We start from the raw sequence: 27,977 nt of genomic DNA, 5'->3' as shown, positions 1-27,977 counted from the left end.
CAGAGGCCAGGTCTGGGTCTCAGCAACCCCCTGCCTGCAATGTTCCCAGGGACCCCCGGGAGCGGCTAGGTGGGTCCGGCCTCACCTCCCCAGGGCGGCGATGTTCCCAGGGATCCCCCGGAGTGGCGGGCAGCGATGATCCCAGGGACCCCCGGGAGTGGCTAGGCAGTCCGGCCTTGCCTCCCTGGGGCGGCAATCTTCCCAGGGACCCCTGGGAGTGGCTAGGCAGTCCGGCCTTGCCTCCCTGGGGCGGCAATCTTCCCAGGGACCCCCGGGAGTGGCTAGGCAGTCCGGCCTTGCCTCCCTGGGGCGGCAATCTTCCCAGGGACCCCCGGGAGTGGCTAGGCAGTCCGGCCTCGCCTCCCCAGGGCGACGATGAACCCAGACCCTTCCTGTGCAGTCTGGCGCTGCCCACCCCACCGCCTCCCGGCCATGGGGTGGGCAGCGCCAGGGCCTACTCCGCTCCCGATGGACCCGTACCCCCCGGAAGCAGGCCATGGTGCTGCCCGCCTGCCTTCGTATGCAAATTAACCGCCATCTTTGGTGGGTTAATTTGCATACTCACTCACTCTGATTGGCTGTGGGCATAGCGAAGGTACGGTCAATTTACATATTTGTCTATTATTAGGTAAGATTGACATTTGGGCCAGATAATTCTTTGTTGTCTGAGGACTGTCCTGTGCATTGTAGGATGTTTAGCAACATTCCTAGCTTCTACCCACCAGGTGATATCAGCACCCACTCCCCTACCCCCATCTCACAATTGTTACAATCAATATTCTCCATATATACTGCCAAATGCCTCCTGAGGAGCAAAATTGCTCTTAGTCAAGAACCAATGATATAAATGCACTTAATTCGATTTTTTGTAAAGCATTACATTCCAAATCATTTAGCACTTTTTTTTCTGTTATAATGTTGCAATAAGGTGTTTTTGTTTGTTTGTTTGTTTGTTTTTTTACAAGAGGACAATTCTCTTGAGAGATTATATGGTCTAATGGGAAAGAACACCATTCCTGGAGCCAGATTACCTTGGTTCAAATCCTAAATCCTAAATTTGTAAAATGGGGATACTAATAGAAAGTAATGAGGATTAAAGGCATTTAAGCATGCAAAGCACTTAGAACAGTGGAAGCAATTTATTGATAAATGATACCTATTAGTACATGCCTCTATATGCATGTATGCAGATGTTTCCCAAAGGTAGAGATTGAGCCATTGCATAGCTAGTTGTATAAGAGGTGCATGCTTTTAATTTGAAGAGATGTTGCAAAACATCCTCCCAGAGAAGTATACTAATTTATGTCATCAATATATATTATATCGTTAGTTCCTCATGCACTCACCAACATTTTATATCATATGCAAATAATTTTTAACCTGATGGAGGATAAATAGTATTTCATTTTAATTATAGTCTGCATATCCCTAATTACTGGTGTGTTTGATCAAGTTTTTTATATATTTACTGGCCACATGTTTTCTTTTTTGGTGAATTTTTTGTTCATGTCTTTTACCATTTTCTATTTTTTAAAATATATTTTTGTTGATTTCAGAGAGGAAGGGAGAGGGAGAGAGAGATAGAAACACCAATGATGAGAAATAATCATTGATCGGCTGCCTCTTGCTTGCCCTACACTGGGGATCAAGCCCACAACCTGGGCATGTGCCCTGACCAGGAATCGAACCATGACCTCCTAGTTCATAAGTCGACACACAACCCCTGAGTCATATTGGCCAGTGGGTGTCCATTTTCATTTATTTATTTATCTTTTTCTTATAGATAAATAATAGCTCTTCAACTATTTTGCTTAATAACCCTTATTACATATGTTACAAATATTTCTCTCAGCCTGACAATGACTTTTTACTTTGCGTATGGTGGATTATTGGAATACAGAGATTTTAAATTTCAATCACATTTATTGATCTTTTCACTTTGAGTTTTGCTTTTTGGGGTCCTGTTTGAAAGAAAGCAGATTATGAACAAATTGTTAATTGATTGGAACTAGTCCAGAGAATATTTGAAGTAGAAATAATATGATAGAAAGAAATAAAAGAAGACCCTAATATCATGAAGGAGGTGAACTAACATTGATGAATCATCAACAGGCACCAGGATTTTCATATATATATTAAGTAAATTTCACTGACAGCTGATTACCTGACACTTCATGGCAAAGATAGAAGATGTAAAATGAAGATGCCATCATTGTAAGATCATAGCAATTGGGGACATTCAGTGTGGAGCCAAGTTTAGTCATAACTCCTGAACCACTATGGTACAGTTTAATCATTGGATTTGGCAATAAGTCCTGACTTACAGTCTGAGTGTTTGAGTGTGGAACTCCCTTGAATTATATTTACATTAACAGTGCCTGCAAGAAATGCTGGTGCTTTTGTTATTTTAAAAATGGAGTATTTAAAAAACTCTGCACCTCTATGAAGTTAAGTGAATGAGGTCTAAGTGTTCCTGAGTGACCTCAAAGTTGTATCCACCTTACCCTTCTGGGGTGTGGGGAATACCACCTCTTCTTTTCTGGATACCGAGAAATAGGCATGGTGTCCTAAGCAGAGAAAAGTGAGGAGAGTGACTTAGACTTTGTGAGTATCATGATGTTCTGAAGTTACATAAAATACTGGTCAATCTCACCATTTTGACTTTTTAACATTTTACCATTAGGCTGGGGCTAAAAGGAAACTTTTCTTCAACCGCTCAGACCAGGGGCAAGACATGATTCTATCTGCCCACCAGCTCTTTCAAGAATATTCTACCTCCCCTGAGGGAAAGGCTATTTATAATCATGACTTTCGTCAGGTTAGAGGCTGAGTGGAAAGAAAAATGGGACACTGGGAGGTGGGCAGGGGTTATAAGACCAAGAGACCATGAGAAAAAGGAGAGAAACCACAGATGCGGGCTCCCTATGCCTCTCTGAGGTGGGCTCAGTGTGGATTGATGGTAGACAGAAAGAGGACAAACAAAGACCTGTTTCCACCATCCCCAGAATTTGGTGCATGGCTACCTAATGACAAGGTCCTTCTGGGGATGCACTTTCTGCCTAGCTGGGGTTGCAGTGAAATACTTCTAATATATTGAAATGTCTGCAGAGGTTACGGGAGAGCTAGCCGCTGAATGCACAAACTTCTCTTTGTGTGATAGGAGGTGCAGCCTGCAGGTAATGAGGTGAAACAATATCCTTGCACAGCAGGGGTATTTCAAAAGGCCCTTCATTTCCAGTCTGCATCTGGCCTGGTTTGTGAAACTGACAGGTGGGCACAGGTCTTGGAAAAGTGCAACCATACTGTTGGAGTGTAGCAACCAACTCTTGAATAGTATTAAACTCTGCAACTGATGAAAGACTTGAATTTCAGGAAAATGCCCTTTAATAAAAAGGAAAAGGGTGACATCAAAGGAAGACATGTTTCATTTTAATGCAACTGCTGTATTCCTGTAAAGTTAGATGTAAATTAAATACATTTTTAAAGAATACAATTTTGCTGGTTTTTTTTTAATGTTTTTATTGAAGTACACATGCTCAGAAATATATACAAATGACTAGTTTCCAGCTTGATAAATATCTCAAACTAAGCATGTTCTTGTAACTTGGAACCCAGATCATGGCCAGCTCTTGGGAAGCCACCCTCATGCCTCCTCTAGTCACTACTCATCTGCCCCGAAGGAAGCTCACACTATGCCGGGGTATAACATCAGAGACCAGTGTTCCTGTTCTGAACCTGAGGGAAATGGGAACACAATATATACTCCTTGTTGTCTGGTTCAGTCACTCAACATAATTTGAAAATCATCCGCACTACGTGATGCTGTAAATTGTTCGCTCTCTTCATGGTATAGTGTTCCACTACATGAAGACATCACAATCTCACTCTGCTAATATCTATCCACTGGCCCGTGATATCCCTCCTACTGCTGATGGCAATTTTCAGTAGTTTGCAGCTGGAGACCTTTAAGAATGATGTTGCAATGAATATATTTGTACAAACCTTTTTGTGGGCCAAACAGTGAATTTTTCTTGAATACTTACCTAGGAATAAAATGTCTGAAATATATAGTCTATATAGACACATACATGCATATGTATTATCTTACCTAATAATAGACAAATATGTAAATTGACCGTACCTCCGCTATGCCCACAGCCAATCAGAGTGAGTATGCAAATTAGAAGGCCAAAGATGGTAGCCTCCCAGCTGCTCCAAGCGCAGAGTGGCCAGGCGGGGCAGGACGCCTGCTATGAAAGGGAGGATGGGGGGTGAAGGGATCTACAGGAGCAGAGTGCCTCAGCAAAGACAAGACTGCAGACTCCGGAGTCTGCAGCAAAGACAAAGACAGCAGACTCTGGCTGGAGTCTGCAGTGAAGCAGCGAAGACGAAGATGGCAGACTCTGGCCAGATCGAAGGCCTGGGTCCTGGGTGCTGGAGGAAAACCGGTGCTGGAAGCCAAGCGAAGGAAGGCCTATTGTATGAATCTCTTTATGCAACGGGCCTCTAGTCCTATATAATAAAAGGCTAATATGCAAATCAACCGAACAGTGGAACGACTGGTTGCTATGATGTGCACTGACCATCAGGGGGTAGATGTTTAATGCAGGAGCTGCCCCCTGGTGGTCAGTGCAACCCCACAGGGGAGTGCCGCTCAGCCAGAAGCCAGGCTTACAGGCTGACAAGCGCAGCGGCAGTGGCGGGAGCCTCTCCTGCCTCTGCAAGAGCACTAAGGATGTTTGACTGACGGCTTAGGTAGAAAGCAGGCCTAAGCCATCAGTCGGACATCCCCCAAGGGCTTCCAGACTGCGAGAGGGCGCAGGCTGGGCTGAGGGACACCCCCCCCCCCCGAGTGCACAAATCTCGTGCACTGGGCCTCTAGTGTGTGTGTGTGTGTATATGTATATAATATATATATATATATAATATGTGTGTGTATATATATATATGTAATATATATGTATATACATCTATACACACAGACATGCATATAGTTGTTTTCAAAATGCCAAATTTTAGAGACAAATATTTCTAAAAATTTTGATTTATTTTATCCACTTTAACTTACCTTATTTTCTGGTGTATAAGACGACTGGGTGTATAAGATGACCCCCAACTTTTCCAGTTAAAATATAGAGTTTGGGATATACCCACCCTAGAAGATGACACCCGGCATATAAGACGACCCCCGACTTTTGAGAAGATTTTCCTGGGGTAAAAAGTCATCTTATACGCTGGAAAATACGATATTATCAGATACAAAACCAAGGGGATTTTTTTTCTGGATGGTTATGGAATTATTCTGCATCTTGATTGTGATGGTACTCACATGACTACACATCTGTGGAAATTTGTAGAAATGTACAACAAAAAGTGTGAATTTTATTTTATGTATGACAGTTTATTTCCTAGTTGAAGGACATTGAGTTATTTTCAGTTTTGAGCAATTATGATATTAGTTTTATGCTGCTATAAACATTCACTTAATTTATCTAGGGTAAATGCCCAGAAGTGGGATGTCTGGGTCACATAGAACATTTATGTTACACTTTATAAGTAACTGACAAGTTATTTTCCACAGTGACCTTTCCATTTTGCGTTCTCTTCAGCAATGTCAGAGAGTTCCAGTTACTCTGCTTGCTTGCCACCTCTTGGAGTTATCAGGTTTTGTTTTGTTTGTTTTAGCCATGCTAAAAGGTAGCATGTAGTGGTACCTTAGTGTGATTTTAATTTGCGTTTCCCTACTAACTATAATGTTGGATCATTTAATGTGTTTATTTTTTGTCAATATACTTTCTTTGATGAAGTACCTTTTCTCAATATTTCACCCATTTTTATTAGGTTACTAGAGGCCCGGTGCATGAAATTCGTGCACGGAGAGGGGTTGTCCCTCAGCCCAGCCTGTACCCTCACCAATATGGGACCCCTCAAGGGATGTCCAACTGCCCGTTTAGGCCCGATCCTGGGACATTCCTCTCACAATCCAGGACTGCTGGCTCCCAACTGCTTGCCTGCCTGCCTTCCTGATTGCCCCTAACCGCTTCTGCCTGCCAGCCTGATCACCCCCTAACCACTCTGCTGACAGCCTGTTTGCCTCCAACTTCCCTCCTCTGCCAGCCTGGTCACCCCTAACTGTCCTCTCCTGCAGGGTTGATCACCTCCAACTGCCCTCCCTTGCAGGCCTGGTCCTTCTCAACTGCCCTCCCTTGCAGGCTGGGTGCCTCCCAACTGCCCTCTCCTGCTGGCCATCTTGTGGTGGCCATGTTGTGTCCACATAGGGGCAGGATCTTTGACCACATGGGGGCAGCTATATTGTGTGTTGCAGTGATGATCAATCTGCACATTACTCTTTTATTAGATAGGATAGAGGCCTGGTACAGGGGTGGGGGCCAGCTGGTTTGCCCTGAAAGGCGTCCCGGATTAGGTGGGGGTTCCCTTGGGGTGTGGGGCGGCCTGAGCGAGGGGCCTGTGGTGGTTTGCAGGCCGGCCACGCCCCCTGGCAACCCAAGGGGAGGCCCTGGTATCTGGAATTTATTTTCCTTCTACAATTGAAACTTTGTAGCCTGGAGTGGAGCCAAGCCTGGGGCTCCCTCCGAGGCCGGCAGCCATTTGTGTTGGGGTTATAATTGAAACTTTGTTGCCTTAAGCGGGTGGGCCTGGCCAGGGTGTGCGGAAAGCTTTGCTTCTCCTGTTGCCTGCAGCAACCCTGGCCTGCTCTCTCAAGCTCCATTCCGTCGCCATTTGTTTGAATTTGTTTACCTTCTATAATTGGAACTTTGTAGCTTGAGTGGAGGCTTAGGCCTGGCAAGGGCAGGTGGAAAGCTTGGCTTCCTCTGTTACCTAGGAAACCTTGCTCTCTGTGGCTGTAGCCATCGTGGTTTGGGTTAATTTGCATGCTCGCTCTGATTGGATGGTGGGTGTGGCTTGTGGGTGTGTCAGAGGTATGGCCAATTTGCATATTTGTCTATTATTAGATAGGATTTGTTTTCTTATTGTTGTTTTGAGAGTTTTTTTAAAATCAAATATATGACTTGCAGATATTTTCATCCAGTCTGGGACCTGTCTTTCCATTCTTTTAACAAATGTCTTTTGCAAAGCAAAAGCATCTTTTATTGATAAAGTCAAATTTTATCAGTTTTTCCTTTTATGGGTTATAATTTTGGAGTCTTTATTTAAGAACTCTACCTAACTTAAGGTCACAAAGACTTTTTTCTTGTTTTATTCAAAAATGGTATAGTTTTATATTTTATATTTAAGTTCATAATCCACTTTGAATTAATTTTTACCCAAGTATAAATTATATGTTGACTGTCTTATTCTAGCATATATACTAGAGGCCCAGTGCACAGGACTCATGCACTGGTGGGCGGCATGGCCTGCGGGGATCGGTCCCGCTGTGGGAGCGCTGCTCATCCCGGTCAGCCGAGCGGCACTCCCACTGTGGGAGCGCACTGACCACCAGTGGGCAGCTCCTGTGTTGAGTGTCTGCCCCCTGGTGCTTATCACGACTGGTTGACTGGTCGTTCTGCTGTTTGGTCACTGGGCTTTTATTATATAGGATGAATGTCCAACTATTTTCATACATTTTACTGAAACAAACATATGTATTTCTTGATTCTATTCTGCTCCATTTATTTATATATTCTTTCTCTAATATCTTGGTCATTATAGCTTTATAGTATTAAAATGAAGTAACATAAGTCTTCCAACTTTATTATTTTCTTTCAAAATTGTTTTGGCTATACTAAGCTTCTTTCTTTTTCAAATAAATTTTAAAACCAGCTTATTGATATCTACAAAAAATTCCGACAAGATTTTTATTGTGTTGAATCTGTAGATCAATTTGTGAAAATTGACATCTTGAATATCTTGTATCCTTTAATTCATAAACACACTATATCTTTCTATTTACTTATGTCTTAATTGGTAACTTTTATCAGTTTTTGTAGTTTTCATCATGGAAATCCTACACAGATTTTATTAGATATATACTTAAGTATTTTATTTTATTTGGTGATATCTTAAATTATATTATTTTTTATTCTGTATTTCCAATTTTTTATGTTAGTATATAAAATTTTAACTGTGTTTTGTATACTCTATGTACTCTGCAGCCTTGCTAAATTTTTTTATTCATTTTAGAAAGAGGACAGAGAAAGGAGAGGGTAAAGGGACCAGAGTTTGGGAAGGGGTCTTACTTGGAATCAGGAGAAAAACATCACTTCTGAGAAAGACAAGAAAGGAATGGAGATGGGAAGGCAGTATATTTAATACTCCTCTAACTCAACCAACATGTCACCAAAGTCTTGAAATTCTCAGAATCTGCTACCCATTGCATTATTCAGTTATATATTTCGTTCCCTTCAATTTGCTTAATATCTTCAAATTTTACCTCCTCTACTCACTGTTCTCCCTTCAAAAAATTTAGGTGTCTTTTGAAGCCAGGGACAAACCTTAACCACTGACTCGTGAGACAATCACATTGCATTATCTCACCCTCTATTAAACCCTTAATATTTTTAAAATAACTTTTGTGGTATTGGAACAAGCTTGGATTCTCATATTTAACAAACACTTATTCATCATTTATTATATGTAAACCATTATACAGGAGACTGTGGGCAGGGAAGATACAGAGCAAGTGTGACATTCAAAATATTTAACAAGTTGCACAGTATCTGACCCAGTTGAAAGATCAAAGCTATAACCTGATCTAGGACCCCTGAGACCCGGCAGTGCCAGCTGCTATCTTTTCAGTTATTTGAATGAAGGGATAGAAGTCATCCTGGGGCAAGTAATGAGAGAGCCAGGGCAGGGGAGTTCTCCATGGAGGGTATGGGGCAGTGACTATTTACCAAATGTTATGGACATATTATTTCAACATTGTGATGACTTATCTCTATTTCCAATGGTCCTAAGAACTGGAGAGTTTATTGCACTTGCTAATCAGGAAGACAATATACAAACTAATGATTACAATATCACAGGGAATATATATAGTAAGTTCCTCAAGAGGCATGTTGTGGACATTTGGGGAGGTGGAGATCACTTCTTTGGGGAAGGAGAATGAAAACATGCCCAGTGACAAAACGAAAACAACTGAGTAGTGAGCTCGATGTCTTTTATTCGAGGAAAACACCCAGGGCTGGGCGAGTGCAGAGCCTCCCAAGCAGGGCGGCACGCCTCCTGAAGGATTTGGGGCAAGAGCGAGTTTCATAGCCTTAGAAGCAGCAACGGAGACAGGGAAGGACTGGCTGGGTTGCACATGTGACCTTCATAGGAAGATCAGGAACAGAGTTGGCTGGGCATGTGGGGCTGGCTGACTGTGTTTCTAGTCAAGTGGAGCATTTATCAGAGCACCGACGTTTCCTTTGCTGACGTGCACCCCAGGTGGAAGCAGCTCCTTCTTGGGCCTAGAAATGTAGTTCAACAGACATTTGAGTTGCGTCCCAAAGACAACATGTATTTAAGTGTCAAAGAGAAGCAGCGAAGGGGAAGGGCACACAGTAAGCAAAGGCCGAGAGGTGGAAGTGCATTGTGCTTGCCAGTAACACAGAGGCTCTGAGGAAGAGGATGAGAGATGAGATGGCAGCTGCAATGACAACATGGAAAACAGAATGAACACCGCTGGGGGTGCCGATCAATTCTCTTGACGTCACATAGAGCACAGAATTTTTTAGCTGAAAGTGACTTAGAGACCACATTATACAGACCAACCCTCAACTCTGTTGTTGCGTAAATGGGGAAACTGAGGCCGGGGCAGAATTGAGCAGCCCAAGATTACGCAGTGCAACACAGCTAGGTGACATCAGAGACACAGGATTCTCAATTGAGAGCTTAGTCCCCCAGGTCTTATTGCCTATCCTCTCTCAAGGTTTTTAAAATGCAAAATAAATAAATGCCTGTAAGCAGCAGCTGCTGATGAAGAGCCTTTGATTTCTCCCCCAGAGGGCTGGTATCCTGCTTACTTCCTAAGAATGCATTCAAATAGACTGTTCTCTTCAAGTCTGCCCTCTCTCTGGGTGTTTTCATAAGAATGAGCACTGTAAGAGGATGCTCTGATCTCTCTCTGCCCCTCCATATCCACTCAGCTGAGTCAGAATCAGCTCTTTCCTTCCATAAGACCAATAGCGCAGCTCAGCTGCCTGCTGAGAGACCACGCAGAACACATGTAGGCTCCCTCTTCTCCCCCCATCTGGTCAGACACAAAGCTACCATCCTAAAGGGTTTTCTCCCTTCCCCTTGCTCTCACTCCTACTTTAGACTTGCTTGTTATGGAGCTGCATCCTCTTCCAAGGGATTCATTCTATTTCTATTATTTTCATCTCTTTTATCAGTCAAGAGGAAAACAGGTAAAAAGGCTGCTCTTAGAACAAATAAGAAACCTCAGTTTTGAACTCACTGAGTGCTCATCTCTTCCTAAAGATTTTGAGCTCAATGGACAGTCAACATATTCCAAGACCCAATAAAAAAATTATATTTTTGCCCAAACTTTCTCAAATAAAACTTTTATAATTCTAACTTTCTAACATTTAACTCTTCTGGATACCAGCTTTTGATCTATTTATAACCCTCCACAATATAGTTTTATTTCTTAAATATTATTTTACATTAGTATTATAAACTTTAGTTAGACTGTAACATTTTGAATAATTTCTGTTGATATTTCTTGCATATTTACTATGACTACAGAGTAGACTGCACTAAATGCTTAACGTGTATCAGTCCCCCAGGCCAGTAGTCGGCAAACTGCAGCTTGCGAGCCACATGCGGCTCTTTGGCCCCTTGAGTGTGGCTCTTCCACAAAATACCATGGCCTGAGTGAGTCTATTTTGAAGAAGTGGCATTAGAAGAAGTATAAGTTTTAAAAAATTTGGCTCTCAAAAGAAATTTCAATCTTTGTACTGTTGATATTTGGCTTTATTGACTAATGAGTTTGCCGACCACTGCCCCAGGTCATAATCCTCTGAGGTAGGCATTTTTATTATTCTCGTATAAAGATGGGGAAACTGAAACTTGGATACTTAATTACTCACCAAAAGTCTTCTAGATAATAATTAGTATAACCAGAACTTGACTCCAGACAGCTTGGAGTCAAGACCACAATATTTCGTGCTTGACCACAATATTATTCAGCCCCGTTCCAAGTAGTTCATTACCTTATAGCTCCATTGACCCTGAGAAAGAAGATAACTACCAAGAAGGGCTCCTTGTGGCTAACTGAGCTCAAATTTAAGAACAGAGCCTGGCACCTATTTCTAAACAGGGCCCTCTTACAACAAGCTCAATTTCAGGGGGAAGCCTGAACTGAATGCCTGCCTCCTACACTGAACTTCCTGCCTGCACTGTGTTCCTGCCATCTGAGCCTGCCCTTACAAAGGAGTTCCTGGAATCCTATTTAACCAATAAGACTGAGATTCTTATTGGTTATCCCCCCGCCACCCTCCCCACCACCACCACCACCACCACCCCCCTGCCCCAATAAGAACTGTGCAACATCTTCAACCAACCAGAGTGGCTCCATTCTGACCAATCAGGCAATCAGGACAGTGCTTTTTGGATAAAACTGTGAGGATTTGGAGTCCTCATTTGCATGAGGATGGACCAATGAAGGATCAGGGGTGGAGACTTCTCTGTATACATCAGCTCCCCTCTGGCTCTGGGTGAAAACTTGCCCTTTCCACCCCAAACTGAAGACTGTGCTTCTTAGATTGGAGCTGAACCACAGAGGCATCTCCTGGAACCAGAGCAGAGCAGAATTGTTGTGTCTGCAGACTAGAGCAAAGCAGAACAGAGCAGAGTGGACTGAGCAGTGCAGCGCTATCTAGCTGGAGAGGGCCATCTCACACAAGCGCGGCATCACAGCTGTGCTTTCCACAGTTAAGCTGTTTGCACTGGATCAAGTCTCTTCCTTCACTGAACTCCAAATTGGGGATTCCTGTTGATGTTGAATTGGCACTGATAATCATCAGTAGATAGTTTTATAAAAATCTACTCTATAAATTTTATTTACATAAACCTAGTGATTTCATAGAATAAGGTTGCATTCTCTAGTTAAAAAAGAAAGAAAGGCGAAGGAAGGAAGGAAGGAAGGAAGGAAGGAAGGAAGGAAGGAAGGAAGGAAGGAAGGAAGGAAAATTTGTGACTAGAATAACACCGATAATTTTTTACTGACATACATAATCATAATAAAACAGTACTTTATTTTTCAAGATATCATTTTTCTTGACAGTTCAGGTATTTAAGATATAATTTCAAGCAAAATGGGTTCCTTTAAAGCCCTTTGCCGTTACGATACCACATGCCAACTTCTATGCAATTTAAATAAACAAGCCAGGGACTAAGGTAATTGCTAAATAGATATCAACTTTTATTAGGCAGTGGTTATATTTGGCTACATGATATTTTTAACTCATAGGATATTAAAATAGAAAATGTGTACAGAGGAGTATGTAAGAAGCAGATACATTGAAAACAAATCACAGGAACAAGAAATTGACAATGGGGACAAGAAAGGATCTAACATTCTAGAGCAACTTAGAGAAGAAAATCAACTTAATATCCTAATAGCTAAAGACATCCTACATTATTTCAATGAGGACAACATGATATTTTGATAATAAAGAACACAAATTCTTCTGAAGAAGATTAAATATCAGTTTTAGCATTTGGATTCACTTGGGCTGAGAAGATAAGATGTGCATTATTTGTTTTTAAATTTATATGTATCTCTATTTTTCAATATTATTTATTTTCTCTTTAGCTACTTCCAATTTGTCTTCACATTTTTGATGAATTTATTATTTCTTCTACATTTTTCTTGAACTCTACTCCTACACATTCCAACTGCTTCCATTGTCTGAGAAAGTTGTCCCTGTGCTCCGGAATCTCTGTGCTGTGCTCCTGTTCATGAAGAATTACTTGGGCACAATTTTCATCTCCTCTATGGAAATATCCCAGTGAGTATTTTTAATCTTTTATTTGCTTTTCCTATTTATTTCTTTATGTTCTTTTTTTGTATTTTTGTATATATTTTTGTTGCTTCTTTTGAGGGTTAAAGACTATATTTCAGAAAAGCAAGATTTTTACTTATAATCTAACATTCTGTGTTCATATTTTTTCAGTCTCTAGTTACTCTTAGCCAAGGGAGTGAGGCAGCAGTGTGACTGCTCACATTATCTTCAACCTGCAAGAGATACTTATCATTTCTGGCATCAAAAGTATAAATAACTTTTAAAACTTGAACATTTTTATTTTAGTTTATTTTTTATTTTATTTAAAAAATTTTAATGTTTGAAAGCAACACAAATTTATTTCTTGCAGTTTTGGAATCTGGAAGTCTGAGATCAGCATTATGGCCTGGTCAGCTGAGGGCTGAGGGCTCTATTCCAGGCGGCAGACTTCTCGTTGTGTCCTCTCATGGCAGAAGCACCTGGGAAGCTTTTTCAGGCCTCTTTATAAGGCACTAATCCCATCCCTGAGGCTCTGCCCTCATGACCCAATCACCTTACAAAGACCCTACCTCCAAATACCATCACTTTGGGGCTTAAGTTTCAATACATTAATTTTATGGGGACACACATGTTCAGACCATAGCACCAATAAATTTCCTTCTTAGACAATTAGGAGTAATTCACTTTCACAATCAGTGGGTTTAGTAGGGCTTATAAGAGATGCAGCCCATCAAAATGATTCTAAAGCTGACAAAGTCAGTGGTCCATGTGAGCCAACAGCCATCTTACCTTTGTGATGGAACCTTGAGCTGGTATTTGCAGCAGAGGCCATGGGAAGTGGAGGTGGGGCCAGACTATTGCAGGGTGGTGAGATCAGGTGGTGGTAGAGATGTCCTTTTGTGTCTGACTCATTTCCCTTATCATATATTTTCAAGGCTCATCAGTGTTGTAGCATTTTTAGAATTTTATGTCCTTTTATGGCTGAAAAATACTCCATTGTATGATCTATATATATATATATATAAAACCCTAATATGCAAATAGACTGAATGGCATGAGCAACAAAGTGATCTGCAGAGCTGGGCATAGAGGTGCCTAGGCAAGGCTACACTGTGAATCAAGGCTGGCTGTTGCTAGTGCTGAAGCTGTGACTACATAGAGAGAGATACTGGGCTCACTGAGTCTAGATGCTGCTTGTTTGAGAGATTTTAGGAAAATATGAAGTATGGGTCAAAGCAGGCCATTCATATGAAAAAGCCACTGGAAACAGTTGGATAGGCCTGAAAGTTGGGTAGGGTGGGATGGGGCCTCAGGAATCACCAGAGTAGGGCCAATAGTGTGAACCAGATTGATGGAGACTCAGATATGGCACCCATGGGCTGGCTTTGTCGGGGGAGGGCCCAGAAAAAGAACTATGACCTCTGCCAGTACTTCTATCTGGTAGAAAGCTCCCCCCTCCCAGGTCTACCTCTCCTGCGGACAATTAAGTTTCTTCCTATATGTCCCTGGTGTCTTTCCAGCTGTTGCCCAGTTCTGGTGCTCAGAGGATGGGAATCTAAGTGAGTCCAAGTACAGGTCCTTTAAGAAGAACTGTCTGGGACTCCAGGAGCCTTCATCTCCCTCAGCCAAAATCTCCACTGTTTTTTACAGCCAGAAGTTATGACAACGTTTCTTCCTGGAACTGGAACCCTGGGCTGGAGGGCTTGGTATAAGTCCTAGAGCCCTCGATCCTCAGGGTGGACCACTGCAGCTTAGATATGTCTCCCAACTTTTACCCACCACACGTGGGTTGTGGGAGTAGCCTATTCCACATTTCAAACTGTTCTACTATTACTGGCATGACCTCAGTTCTTATGTTCTTGAGGGAAAGATTTCAATCAAGAAATAAAGTGTACGGCCGAAACCGGTTTGGCTCAGTGGATAGAGCGTCGCTCTGCGGACTCAAGGGTCCCAGGTTCGATTCCGGTCAAGGGCATGTACCTTGGCTGCAGGCACATCCCCAGTAGGGGGTGTGCAAGAGGCAGCGGATCGATGTTTCTCTCTCATCGATGTTTCTAACTCTCTATCCCTCTCTCTTCCTCTCTGTAAAAAATCAATAATAATAAAAAAAAGAAATAAAGTGTGGGAAAAAATGCAAGAATTTATTGATTTTAGCAAATATTAGGACAATGAAACAAGGAAGGACATAGCAGAAATAACAGGAGAGTCTAGGCTTGGCTGCTTTGGCTCTTTGGGAAGTCAGAAAAAAGGGAGCCTTGGAGACAGGTTCAGAGGGTTAGCCTGGGATGAGCTGCTGCTGCCCGTTGCTCCTCTGGTTGTAAGTCTAATGGGGTCCCTTGGAATTTAGGAGATATGTGCCTGTGGGGAAAGAAAGGGGGGAAGGGAATGGCCAATCAAACTCCGAGAGAGCCAATCAAACTCTCCCTGAGAGTGAGGCTTCCTGTCCTTAAGCTATCCACTTTTAATCAAGGACAAAGATTGAAAATGAAAGGCAAGAGTCCACCTAGAAAGACCTGCTGATTCCAGTACACAAAAGAAGGAGTAGAGAAATTCTAATTAAAGTGGTCATGTGTTTCAATCTTATAAAGCAGGCAGCATACTAACTACTCACACCAGCACCCTGATGAGAGTGGAGACAGCAGCCTTCTCCTATATTCTTTCAGTTTGGAAGGTAAGCTGGGTGTTCAAACTCTCTGTGGCCCTTTTTGAGAAGCACAACATTTTTTCCTCTTTCTATCTCTAAAACATTCATACTGAGTCTCTCCTCTTATTCTGCCTCCCTCCTTAAGAAACAAACAAAAACATGACTGGTTCCTTTTTAATCTAAATAAATTTATGTTCTTTCTCTAGTCTATTAATTATTTTCTTCCAAGTAGTGAATTTTCTATTCATGCCATTGAATTCCTGCCCTTATAATCGTGAATAAAGTTCAGCTTTCTCAATAAACCATCTGCAAAGCATGCTCTATTTACAAAGCCCTTTTAATTAGAACTTCTTTGATAACCCTGGGAAGTGGTTAGGTGACTTGAACTAGCTGCATGGGCCCTCCCTTTCTACTTTTTGCGTAAATCTCCTCCCCTGTGTCCCCACCTCCCTTCACCATTATTTGCCCGTCAGTCTATTTTTTCCAATGCATCTTCTTTAGCTTTTCAGATAGATCTTCATAAACGTCTGCTCTGGGGTCAGCTGTGTGGAACTGTAATTTCCCCAAGCTTCACCACCCTCTCGGTACATATGTGGGAGCGCTAATATTAATATCTAATTTTCTGCCTCATTTCCCCGAACCGCCAGTGCACGAACCCAGATTCCTAAAAATCCCCTCTTAAGAATGTTTAGAATCTCCAGAGTCATGTGTGACATATGCTGCCCTTTCTTGGATTCTTTGCCACTCCACTGGCCACGGCCACTCCCTCCTGCTGCTCTGCTGGGCCCATTTTTCTCCGCCACTGCTCTTTATGGTGCAGCAATTTCCGGAAATGGGCCATTGCCACAGCAGACACCATCACCACCTCGTGCTCTCCGCTGCGTGCCAAGTCTCTCTTGTTGACCCCAGAGTGGGCGTTTCTTGGTTGGTGGCACCCCTTCACCCTCCAGAAGTCAGGTCTGCTCTGTGGCGTGTGGCAGGGTGGCACAGATGAAAGTGTCCCAGCGGAGGATTACTTTATTCATTTGCTTGGCTGCCATACCAAAGTACCACAGACCAGCAGGTTTAAAGAACAGAAATTTATTTTCTCACAGTCCTGGAGGCTGGAAGTCCAAGATAAAGTTGTGGGAAGAATTAGATTCTTCTGAGGTCCCTCTCCTTGGCTTGCTGATGGCCACCTTCTCGTGTCCTCTCCCTCGTGTCCTCTCTATAAGTCCTTCCTTTGTGTGCATACATCCCGAGTGTCTCTCTCTCTCTTTGTCCTAATGTGTTTTCCTTGCAAGTGTTAAAGAAAAAAAACCAAAAAAAAAAACAAAAAAAACAACAAAAGTGCAGGCCTAAAATGTTGTCACTTGTGCTAAAAGCCCATGATACAAAACCTGTATTTAATATGTGATCTAATGCAATTTAAACCTCTCCCAGAAACATAATCTTAATCAACCAGAATGGAATTTTATGGTCAAGCATAAGCAAGGTAACCTGTCACACAGTCCCTCTCCATCCCCCGTAACAAAAAGAGCCAATCTACATAATAAAAACCCTTTTCTTTCTCTTCTCACCCAAAAGATGTTCCCACCCCCAAATAAGCTTTCTTTTTTTCACTAATAGCCCCCTTGCCCTACTCTGTTTCCTATCAACATCTTCCATTTTGTACAACCCCTCAGTGCATCCTTCTAGTTGCTAGATGGTTCACTTAATAAAGCCAATTACACCTTTAAATGTACTTAGTTCAATTTTGTTTTTAACATAGAACACCTGTTATACCAGATTAGTGACCCCCTAAAGGCCTCAATTTAACTTACCCATTTCTTTAATTATAGTTACACTAGAGGCCTGGTGCACAAAATTCGTGCATGGGTAGGGTCCCTAGGCCTGGCCGGCAATCAGGGCCAATCTGTGGGGCAACTGGCAGGATGATCGGGGACCTGCCTGGTGCCGCCCGCTCACCTGCTCCACCATCCCACCGTGGTCCTGCTCTCATCGGGCCCATCGGGGCCGCAAGTGCCTCCATTGCCATCCGCCACCAACACCCACCATGTTCTGTCCTGCACCCTGGTGGACAGTGCACGTCTAACTCCTGGTTGGTTGAACTCCCGCCTGAGGGGACAATTTGCACATTAGCCTTTTATTATATAGGATAAGAAGGTGCTGGGGTTAGGGCTTCAACACATGAATTTTGGGGAAACACAATTAAGTCCATAACAGGTGCCAATGCAATTCAGGTCATAGATGAACTTCTCTTTTGCTTTCTTTGCTTTCAGTTTCTATGGTATATATACAGTATATACATAGCTTGGAAACTAGGATTTGATAACCTCTCCAAACATCACTGAGAATTCCTACACACCTTTGAAAGCAAGGCATGTGTGACTCATGTTGATCACAACCCCCTTTTCCTAGAGACCCCATAGATCCCATGCTGAGGGCTGCGCCTGGTGCCACATCGTTCAGCACACACTCCAGAACCCTCAACAACAAAGGCCATCTGGACTGAAAATGAATCACTGTTAAATGTGTTATACAGCTGAGCTGAGTGTGCTGTTGAAAACCTTGGGCTCCGTACGTAGACTAAATAGTGCATCCTGTACCTCTGCCTACCTTAGCTGTGTGACCTCGGGAAACCCCCTCAACCTTTCTGTGCCTTAGTTCTCTTACCTTCAGCAGAGATTTGACAATAATAGTACATACCTTAAGGGTTGTGGTCAAGATTAAATTTGTTGTTACAAATAAAGCGCTTAGAACAGGATTGAAGATACAGGAAATGTTCAGTTTCCTCAGGAGCTGAGGAGGCGGGGCAGAGACTTACTCTACAATATGTCTCTAATAGGTACTAAGTAATTACATGTGGAACCAATGTATTATTATTATGTCATCTGTTTATCACATTTTCATGTTTGCTCAGTTCTTTTATAAGTTATTTCATTTAATCCACATGATAAAACTGATAACCAGAGATTTGAAAAAAGTTGACCAACGTGTTACAAAACTTACCTGCCCAGTAGCTAAGATTTGAACCTCTCCCCTCTCCCTCCTGTCTTCTCATGATTACCTTGCCTTGTAATCAGTACTGTCAACTCCAGACTCCCTAACCTGCCCACCAAAACAAAAGGGAACCGTCTCCTGAGATACATGTGTTCTTATCTGATTGTCTTTCACTGTGCCATTCAACCCTGTGCTGTAGGGAGTGATTTGGAAGGTGCACAAGGCCAGTTTGGCTGGAACACCTTGAACACATCTGTGAACAAAGAAATCTAGAGAAAATACTCCCATGTGGATAGAAAGATCCGGTCTCCCATCGGGTGGAAGAAGGGAGGGCCCTGCGCTGTATGCCAGGATCACTTCATCCACATTTTCTGGAAGTGGGCAGACAGGAAATATTTTTGGATTTTCAGGTCATACCTCCGTCTCTGGTGTGACAACACAGCTCTGCTGTTGAAGCACAAAAGCAGTCATAGAAAATACATAAATAAAGGGGCATGGCAATGCTCCAATAAGCCGTTACTTAAAAAAGTGGGCCATTCGTGCTCTGATTGCCAACCCTTGTGGTATATACATTTCCTAGTTTAATCTTCATCACAATCTTACAAATCCAGTGTGTTTATTCCTACCTGAAGGTGTGGAAGTGGGCTCAGCATAGACTGAACGCAGGGCCTACACGTTTGGGAGGGGAGGAAGCGTGGGCACCTTGGTGCTGGGAAAGTTTTGTTATGTTTCAGAGAGTTTAGAAAGTCATCCCGGCTTTCCCACTCTTCATTCCTCTTCACATCAGCCTGCGTATTTGCATAGCTGCTTATGTTACATGCAAGTCCCTTCGATGACAGCATGATCTGAGTGTCACTTGTAGGGTGTTTCCCAGCAGCAGCGATGACAGTGATATTATTTACTGTCACTTTTAGATTCACAAGTTCAGCTCTTAAAAATCTGTTTATAGCTTTCTAGCTACTTTAGGTGAAAACAGGATCAGATCCACAAGGTAGGGTGATTGCTCATTCTCACCTTTCAGTTTCTAATCAAAAAACTCCCTCCCTTTGGAGGGAGACAGTCCTATTTGTTTTTTCATAAAACTGACAATACTACCTACTTTATAGGATTGTTATGAGGAGTCAATGAAAAGATGTTGGGCAAACACTTAATATAGTGTTTGGAACCCAGTAAATGCTCATTAAATGCAGCAACTATTACTTGTCATTCTTCTTCCTCTTCTCTCATGTTCTCCCCCATACCCTTGCCAGTTCTCAGCTGGTACGCATCCATTCTCACTTTGAGATGTTGGCTCAGCTTAGGGTTTCTCAACCTCGGCACTACTGACATTTTGAGCCAGATAACTCTTTGTTGTGGGGACTTGACTGGGCAGTTTTTTATATTTAGCAGCATCCCTGGCACCTACCCACTAGATGGCAGTAGCATCCTCCCAGTTGTGGCAATCAAACATGTCTTCAAACAGCCCAGATGTCTCCAGAGGGACAGACTTGACCCCAGTTGAGAACTACAGGCCCAGCTCCTAGTGAGCTCTTGTATGGTCTCTGGTCCTTCAGACCCGCAGCCAGGAATGGGCTCCCTGAGCTCTGCCTCAATGCCCACTGATTGGATCAGGAGGGAGAAACTGACCCAAGCCAATTTCACCTCCTTGGGGCAAAATGCCCAAGAAGGTGAAATTGACATTGAGAGCCAGCTATTCTGCGTGAGCAGGACTCTTGCCCCATGGAGGTGAATACTCGGAGGGTGACAACTGGCTTCTGTTCATAGAACAGAGCAAGCCAGCCTGCAGAAACAGAGCATGGTGCTTAGAGAAGCAGAGAGGACAACCAAGGCTAATGCCCTGTGTGGGGTTTCTCATTTCCACTTGTATGTTTTAGGCTTTGAGAAGTCTGATGGTCCTTCCACCCTGAGTTCAGTTAGTCATTCCAGATTATTAGCAAGACATTCTCAACCTGCTCTCTTTCTTTATACTTAAATTCAATTGTATAGCTTTCTTATTTTAAATTAAAAATATATTTTTATTGATTTCAGAGAGGAAGGGGTAGGGAGAGATAGAAACATCAAGGATGAGAGAGAATCATTGATCAGCTGCCTCCTGCACACCCCCACTGGGGATTGAGCCCACAACCTGGGCATGCACCCTGACCGGGAACCATGATCTCTTGGTTCATAGGTTGACACTCAATCACTGAGCCATGCCTGCTGGGAATGTATAACTTCCTTTTGCTTGCACATAACATAATCTTAGCTAAGATACTGCTGAGAGAGTTGCTGGGTCTTAGAGGGACAGTAAACAGCACCACTTTCCTCTCTCGTGGATTTCCTCTCTCGTGAAGCTGTCAGTGAGGATCCAGTCAGGTAAAAAGAAAAAAGAAACCTTTCAGCAGAAACAAACAGAAATAATTTCATAGAACAAATAGGCTACAGAGCTGATGGAAGAAGTGAAAAGTCCAGGGTATAATGAAATAACCCAGAGACTAATAATACCAGGAAACCACCTCCTCACAGTTCACTGAGCAAATGGTCCCAATTATTTTCCCTCCCTGTGTCCACACTCTTGCTCACTCCCTATTCTTTGGTTGGGACCTGATCATTTGACTTGTTTTGCCTGATGACATGTGGGTGGAAGTAAAAGTTCGCCAGTTTTGAGCCTAGGTCTTAAGAAGTCTCACAAAACGTACAGTTTCTCATCTAATGTGTACAAAGTTTGAAAACAGTCACTCCCATTTTGCAACAAGAAAAAGTTAGACAAACTAAAAATCAATACTTTTCTGGGATCAATCAGAAAACTGATATTTGAAGGCAAACTGTCACCCCCAAATTCACAGAGACAGGCATATCCAGAGAGCCACAGCTGGATTCTGCTTCCCTGGAGCAGAAGCTACTGGAACCATGAATTGATAAGAACACTCAAATGATAATTTTGAGGAGTGGCTGGGGTTACCATGAGGGTGAGAAACTCCTGGGGCCACAGTTTTAAAAGACCTTCATATTTTCTGGGTTTTACTTCCAAGTATCCCACCAGGTTCTCAGTGAAAAGCTAAGAAAGATTCCCTTATGACTGTGGCAGCTGGAGAGAAACAATAGTCATTGTGGAATATGTGGAATATGCCCCGAGCATACTCCATAACAAGGGCCTGCTCTCCAAGAAAAGAGAGGTAGTCAGGGTCTTATCTCAGCTGGGAAAAGGTACTTCACACTCTATTTCCCTACAGCCTTCCTGTCTCATCTAAAGGGGGGCGGGGTGCATAATCAATAGGAGTCAAGAAAAGAGATTGAGAACACTGCAGCCAAGGAAAGAAGTAGGAGAAAGTGGAAAAAGCGATATGACTCAAGAAAGACTTGTGAAGGTCACAGCTCCACTGGACTTTTTAAATAAGACCAAATCAAAAGTAAAGACAAAATTGAGGATTCGAAAGAAATTTAAACACTTATAGCAAATGTTAAACCGAGCACAACTCCTAAAAGCATATTAATATAAGTCCTCACACTAAGGATTTGTTTGCCTCAGTTCATAATATCTGGATACATGTAACATGCTTGACTTTCAAGAAATACTATAAGGCATGCCAAAAGAAAAAAAGAATGTCTGGTGAGACAAAGCTACTGTTATTAGACTAAAAGGATTTGTTTGCCTGTGAGCACCAAAGACCAATCAAATGTAAATAGGAGTTTGCAACCAAAACAGCAAAGATTTATTTTTAAGAAAATGGAACCAAACCTGGAATCATAGTGAGCTGTTGCTTAAGACCTGACTCCCTAATGTTTTCCAGAAGATGGGTTAGACTGAGGGGAAAAAAATCATTAATCATGGTGGAGTTAGGGTCATGGTCTCTATTGATTGGGTTTTGCTAGGGTAAGGAGGTAGTTGATCATTGCATCTGGTCCTGATGTCAACCATGGCATCACTCTGTCTGGCTTCACAAGGGTTTGGTTAGTAGAGTCACAACAAAACCAAGATGCAAGAACAAACACGTAATGTAAGCAAAGAGATGAAAACTCTAAGTTATAAGGGAAATATTAGAAGGCAAAAATACTCCAACAGAAATAAAAATGGCTTTAATGGGCTCATCAGTAACTCAAAATATCCAAAGAAATAATTGGTGAGGTTGAAAAGAGATTAATAGAAAATTGCCATACTAAAATGAATAAAGAAAAACAAATTTTAAAAATCAAACAGAACATCTCAAAACTGTGAAACAATTTAAAATTTAAAAAATATAATAGAAAATTGCCATACTAAAATGAATAAAGAAAAACAAATTTTAAAAATCAAACAGAACATCCCAAAGCGCATTATATTTTTTAAAATTTAAATTGTTTCACAGTTTTAGGATGCTCTGTTTGATTTTTTAAATTTAAATTTTAAAAAATATAATGCACTTTGGGATGTTCTGTTTGATTTTTAAAATTTGTTTTTCTTTATTCATTTTAGTATGGCAATTTTCTATTAATCTCTTTTCAACCTCACCAATTATTTCTTTGGATATGTTGAGTTACTGATGATCCCATTAAAGCCATTTTTATTTCTGTTGTAGTATTTTTGCCTTCTAACATTTCCCTTATAACTTAGAGTAATATAGTAAGCAAGTTGTCAGGCTAATTGAAATTGGCTAATTGAAATAAGCGAATATTCTAGAAAAATTAATTGTACTGGACAAAAAGCAGTTCCTAAAGTGTTAACTAAAATTTTTATTGGTAGTTCATCTCATTATAAAATTGCATAACATGTAATGAACCTAAATCAGTCATATTATAGTGCAAAAAATTAAAATTTAAAAGCTATCAAGACTACATTAAAAAATTTTCAAAAGCCTCCTAATATTTAAATAAAAAAAGGGGGGATAGTAGAAGAATATTATGTAAGGAAAAATATCCTGTAAGTAAATTACATCTAGAAAATTTTTACTTTAGAAAATTAATTGTAATGCTAAAAGCAAGACACCCATGAAAAACACACATGGTGTCAAAACAAGCCAGAGAAAAATCATTTGGGCAAAAAATGAAAAAGGATCCCAAGTCACATTTATAGAAAATATTCCTTTATTAACTTTTGGTCGAGAATACGTTTGTATATTTTCAGAAAACAACTCCGAGACCATGTGGATTCTGGCAACAGAGAGGAATTGACAGGACTACTCCAGCCATGAAGACAGAAGAGAAGCAGTCCAGAGATGGAAGACGCTGATGTTGCCTTGCCATACTAGCAGTGCTGTGCGTCACTGCAGGTTGCCCAGGACCAAACCAGAGAGGGTCGGACCTGCATTACCACCATTTGTCCACCATTCAGAACTGAAATATCATTGCTGACATGTACACATAAGGAACTGTTGAACATTGAAATTGGGTCTCAAAAGAACTGTTGGCCCAGAAAGAAACTCACTACAGACTGATTCATTTGCCTTTCAGCATAACCATTATTGCTTGTCTCATTTTTGGTTCTTATAAGTGTATTCCTAGTAGGACATGATCTCCCTCATCTAGGGGAAATGATGAACAACATAGACTGATGAACAAGAACAGACCCAGAAACAAGGAGGCATGGATCAGACTGTCGGACCTCAGAGGAAGGGTAGGGGAGGGTGGGGATAAAGGGGAGAGATCAACCAAAGGACTTGTGTGCAAGCATATGAGCCTAACCAGTGGTGAAGGACAACAAGGGGGTCGGGGCATGCGTGGGGAGGGGTGTGGGATGGGTATGGGGGAATGAGGACAAATATGTGATACCTTAATCAATAAAGAAATAATATATATATATATATAATGAACTGACAAACACCAAAGCACAGTTCTGGGAAGCTCAGAGAATATCAAGCAAAATTAATATAAAAACACTTAGGCACATCATATTTAAACTGCAGAAAACTAAGGACAGAGGAATCCTGAAAGAAGTAAAAAGAATAATAATAACTTTGCTATTAAGGAATAAAGGTAAGAATTACTATAGACTTTTCATCAGAAAGCATGAAAATAAGAACAGAGTAGAGTAAAATACAGAAGTTTGAGTAAGAAAAAGTCATCGACCTAAAATTTTATATCCAACAAAATTATCCTCCAAATGTGAAGGAGCAATAAAAACTTTCTCAAACAAAATTGAAAGAATTCATTAGCCACAAACCTGCCAAGAAAGAAATGGTAAAAATTTTTCAAAGAGAATGAAAATATGTTGAAGAGCTGATTCATAAAAAGAAAAGAAAAGCATCATAGAAGAAATAAAGGGTAATCAAAGTCATTTATTTTTATTATTCTTAATCTAAAACACAACTGTTTAAGCAATAATAGCAACATAACATTGGGTGATCATAGCATATGGATAAATGGAATGAATGACAGTAGTGTCAATGAGGGGCAGGAGGGAATATTCAGTTATAAAATATTTGCACTATAAATAAAGCAGTATAGTGTTATTTGAAGACAAATTCAGATTAGTTGAAGAATTTATTTTATAAATTAGACCAATCATTAATTTTAATAACTGTAATATATTTACAAATAGAATACCACTCTGTCATAAAATAGGAGGAAATTTAACCTTTTGTGACAGCATGGCTAGACCTGGAGAGTATTATGCCAAGTGAAATAAGCCAGTCAGAGAAAGACAAATAGCAAATGGTTTCACTTATATGTGGAATGTAAAGGACAAAATAAATGAGCAAACAAAGTAGAGATAGATGTATAGATACAGAGAACATACTGATGGTTGCCAGAGGGGAAGGGAACTATGAGGCTGGATAAAAAAGATGAAGGGATTAAGCAAAAAACTTCATAGACAGATAATAGTATGGTTGTTACCAGAGGGAAATAGGGGTGGAGAGAGGCAAGAAAGATAAAGGAGGCATAAATGGTGATGGAAAAAGATATAACTTGGGGTGATGAACACACAATACAATATACAGATGAATTATACACCTTAAACCTATATAATTTTATTAACCAATGTAATCCCAATAAATTCAATACAAATGTCTATATGGTTGATATGCTGAGAAGAGATAGATTGAATCATACAAAATGCTAAATTATACCAGAGAAGCAAAAAGAGGGTGGGATGAATAAAGGGCAAATATGATGAATAATACAGTTAGAAACATGTTAGATATTAATCCAACTTGTCTTAATGGTCACTTTAAATTTGAATTGCCTAGATATACCAATTATCAGAGAATGTCCTAGTGGATAAAACAAAAACAAACAAACAAAAATCTCTTGACCCTTGGGTCCTTGAGTTAACCCTTGCTGCCTTTCTGTGATTCTCAACACAGTAACCAAGAGATCTCTTTCTTCATAATGTCAATCAGCTCATGTCCCTCCTCTTCTTAAAATTGTGCAGTGATATCCTATCTCACTCAAAGCAAAACAAAATCTTTACAGTTGTCTCTTATTGTATTTCCAACCTAGTTTTTATGGTCACACTCTTACTCTCCCCCACTCCTCTACAGACATTCTCATTTCCTTGCCCCTCTAGCTTTTAAGGGAGACAAGCAGTGAATAAATCATGAGGAAGATTTTTATGGCTCAAGCCTGGAGATAGTGCACATCTCTTCCTCTCACAATCTAATGGCCAGAATTCTGTCATATGAGCATATCCATCAGTGAAGGAGGCTACAGGGGTGATTGCCCTCTGTCTTGGAATAAGAGAAGTCCAAGGAGGCTGAGGAGCTCTTGTAATATCTGTCATGGCAATTTAAGGAAGTTACCTGCTATTCTTAGTTTGCTTTTGCTTCCTTTTAGATGATCATGTAGTTTTTCCTTTTGATATGCTAATTTAAAATGATTCAAAGGTACATTCTAAAATTAAAGACAATTTGACATGAAATCTACTTAGATTGCATTAATTTTTTAAAAAATCGAAATGCACCTATGCATTTTATTTGCTAATGTTTTGCTTGAAATTTTTGAGTCTACTTTCAGGAGTGAGCTTTGTTTGATTTTGTTACCAAATATAAATTAGAATCACAAAATGATATGAGGAGTATTTCATCTGTTTTACAATGGAATTTATCCAATTTTAAGTTATTGATTTCTAGATTATGTGACAGAATTAATAAAATCCTTGAATGTGTGGTAGAACTTACCAAGAAAATTTTAGGCCTATTTCTTCTTATATCACATTTGGTGATTTTTATTTCTCTAGGAATTAGTTCATTTCATCCAAACCTTGGCTTTTTTTAAGAAAAATATCTCTTACAATAAATTCTCACTTAACTTTTTTTCTCTGCTGTGTCTGTATTTCAATCCTCTATTTCTAATTGTTCTTTTGAAGATTCTTCTCTTTCTCTTATCTGATTTTTCATGATTATTGCTAAAAAGTTTATTTTATTTGATATGCATCTATGGATAACCCATGGACACAGACAATATTGTGGTGAACACCTGGGGGTGAGGGTAGGGGGTGGAGGGGGTCATTGGGGGGAAAAGGGGAACATCTGTAATATGTTCAACAATAAAGATACATTTTTAAATCAACTTTTATGCTTATTGTCTTTCTATGTCACTTGTTTCTTAAAACAATTTTATTAATTTTGACTTTTATTTAGTTCCTTCCTGTTGTTTTCTTTGGATTTGTTCTTCAGATTGCCCTTACTTCTTACTTTGGATTATTTTAGATATTATTTTTATAGTATACTTTTCTAACAGAGAAATATTTGTCAAACATGGGATTTTAGAGATTATTTTATATTATCTTTTGAACCTTTGATCACTTTACTACAATAGCAAGAATGCATATTTTATTATCATGTGAAGTAGAATTTAAGATTCATTCTTTTCTATTTGGATAGCCAGTTAAACAAAGGTAATTTATGTTTAAGCTGGTTTTTTCTCTCCTATAGTGCCACTTTTCCATAGATAAAAACACCTGTGTATGCGTGGGTCTCCCTCTGAATCCTCTATTCCATTTCATATTTGTTTATATTTCTTTGCATCAAACCATGCCAAAAATGACTATATTTTTGTAATAAGACTTTCTATCCAGTAGAAAAAGTTCTCCAAATCAATTCTTCTTCATGGTTGTTTGAACTCTATTTGACCCAGTGAATTACCATCAAAAATGTTAAAAGCAGCCTATGAGATTTTTAAAGAAAACACTCAACAGGATTTTAAAAATCCTGTATAATTACATATAGTGAAGTTTACAGATCTTAAGTGTATGGTTCAGTAAGTTTTGACAAATTTATTCACCTTGATTATTATGACCAACACCCTACATCTCCTCTCACTCTAGAGATTTTCCTCATGACCCTTCCCAGGCCGCTACCTGGCAACTGCTGCTTCCGCAGTTGAAGGTCCATTATTGAATGTCTCCAGAAATGTCAGATTTTGGTTTCTTAAGATAGAAAAGAGACAGATTGTGTTCTTTGGTGTATTTAGTATTTGATTTTCAACATTTCTTATGCTCTTCT

Source organism: Cnephaeus nilssonii, assembly GCF_951640355.1.
Source record: "Cnephaeus nilssonii genome assembly, chromosome: 10".
Lineage (NCBI taxonomy): Eukaryota > Metazoa > Chordata > Mammalia > Chiroptera > Vespertilionidae > Cnephaeus > Cnephaeus nilssonii.
Note: the sequence above shows the minus strand (reverse complement) of the source record.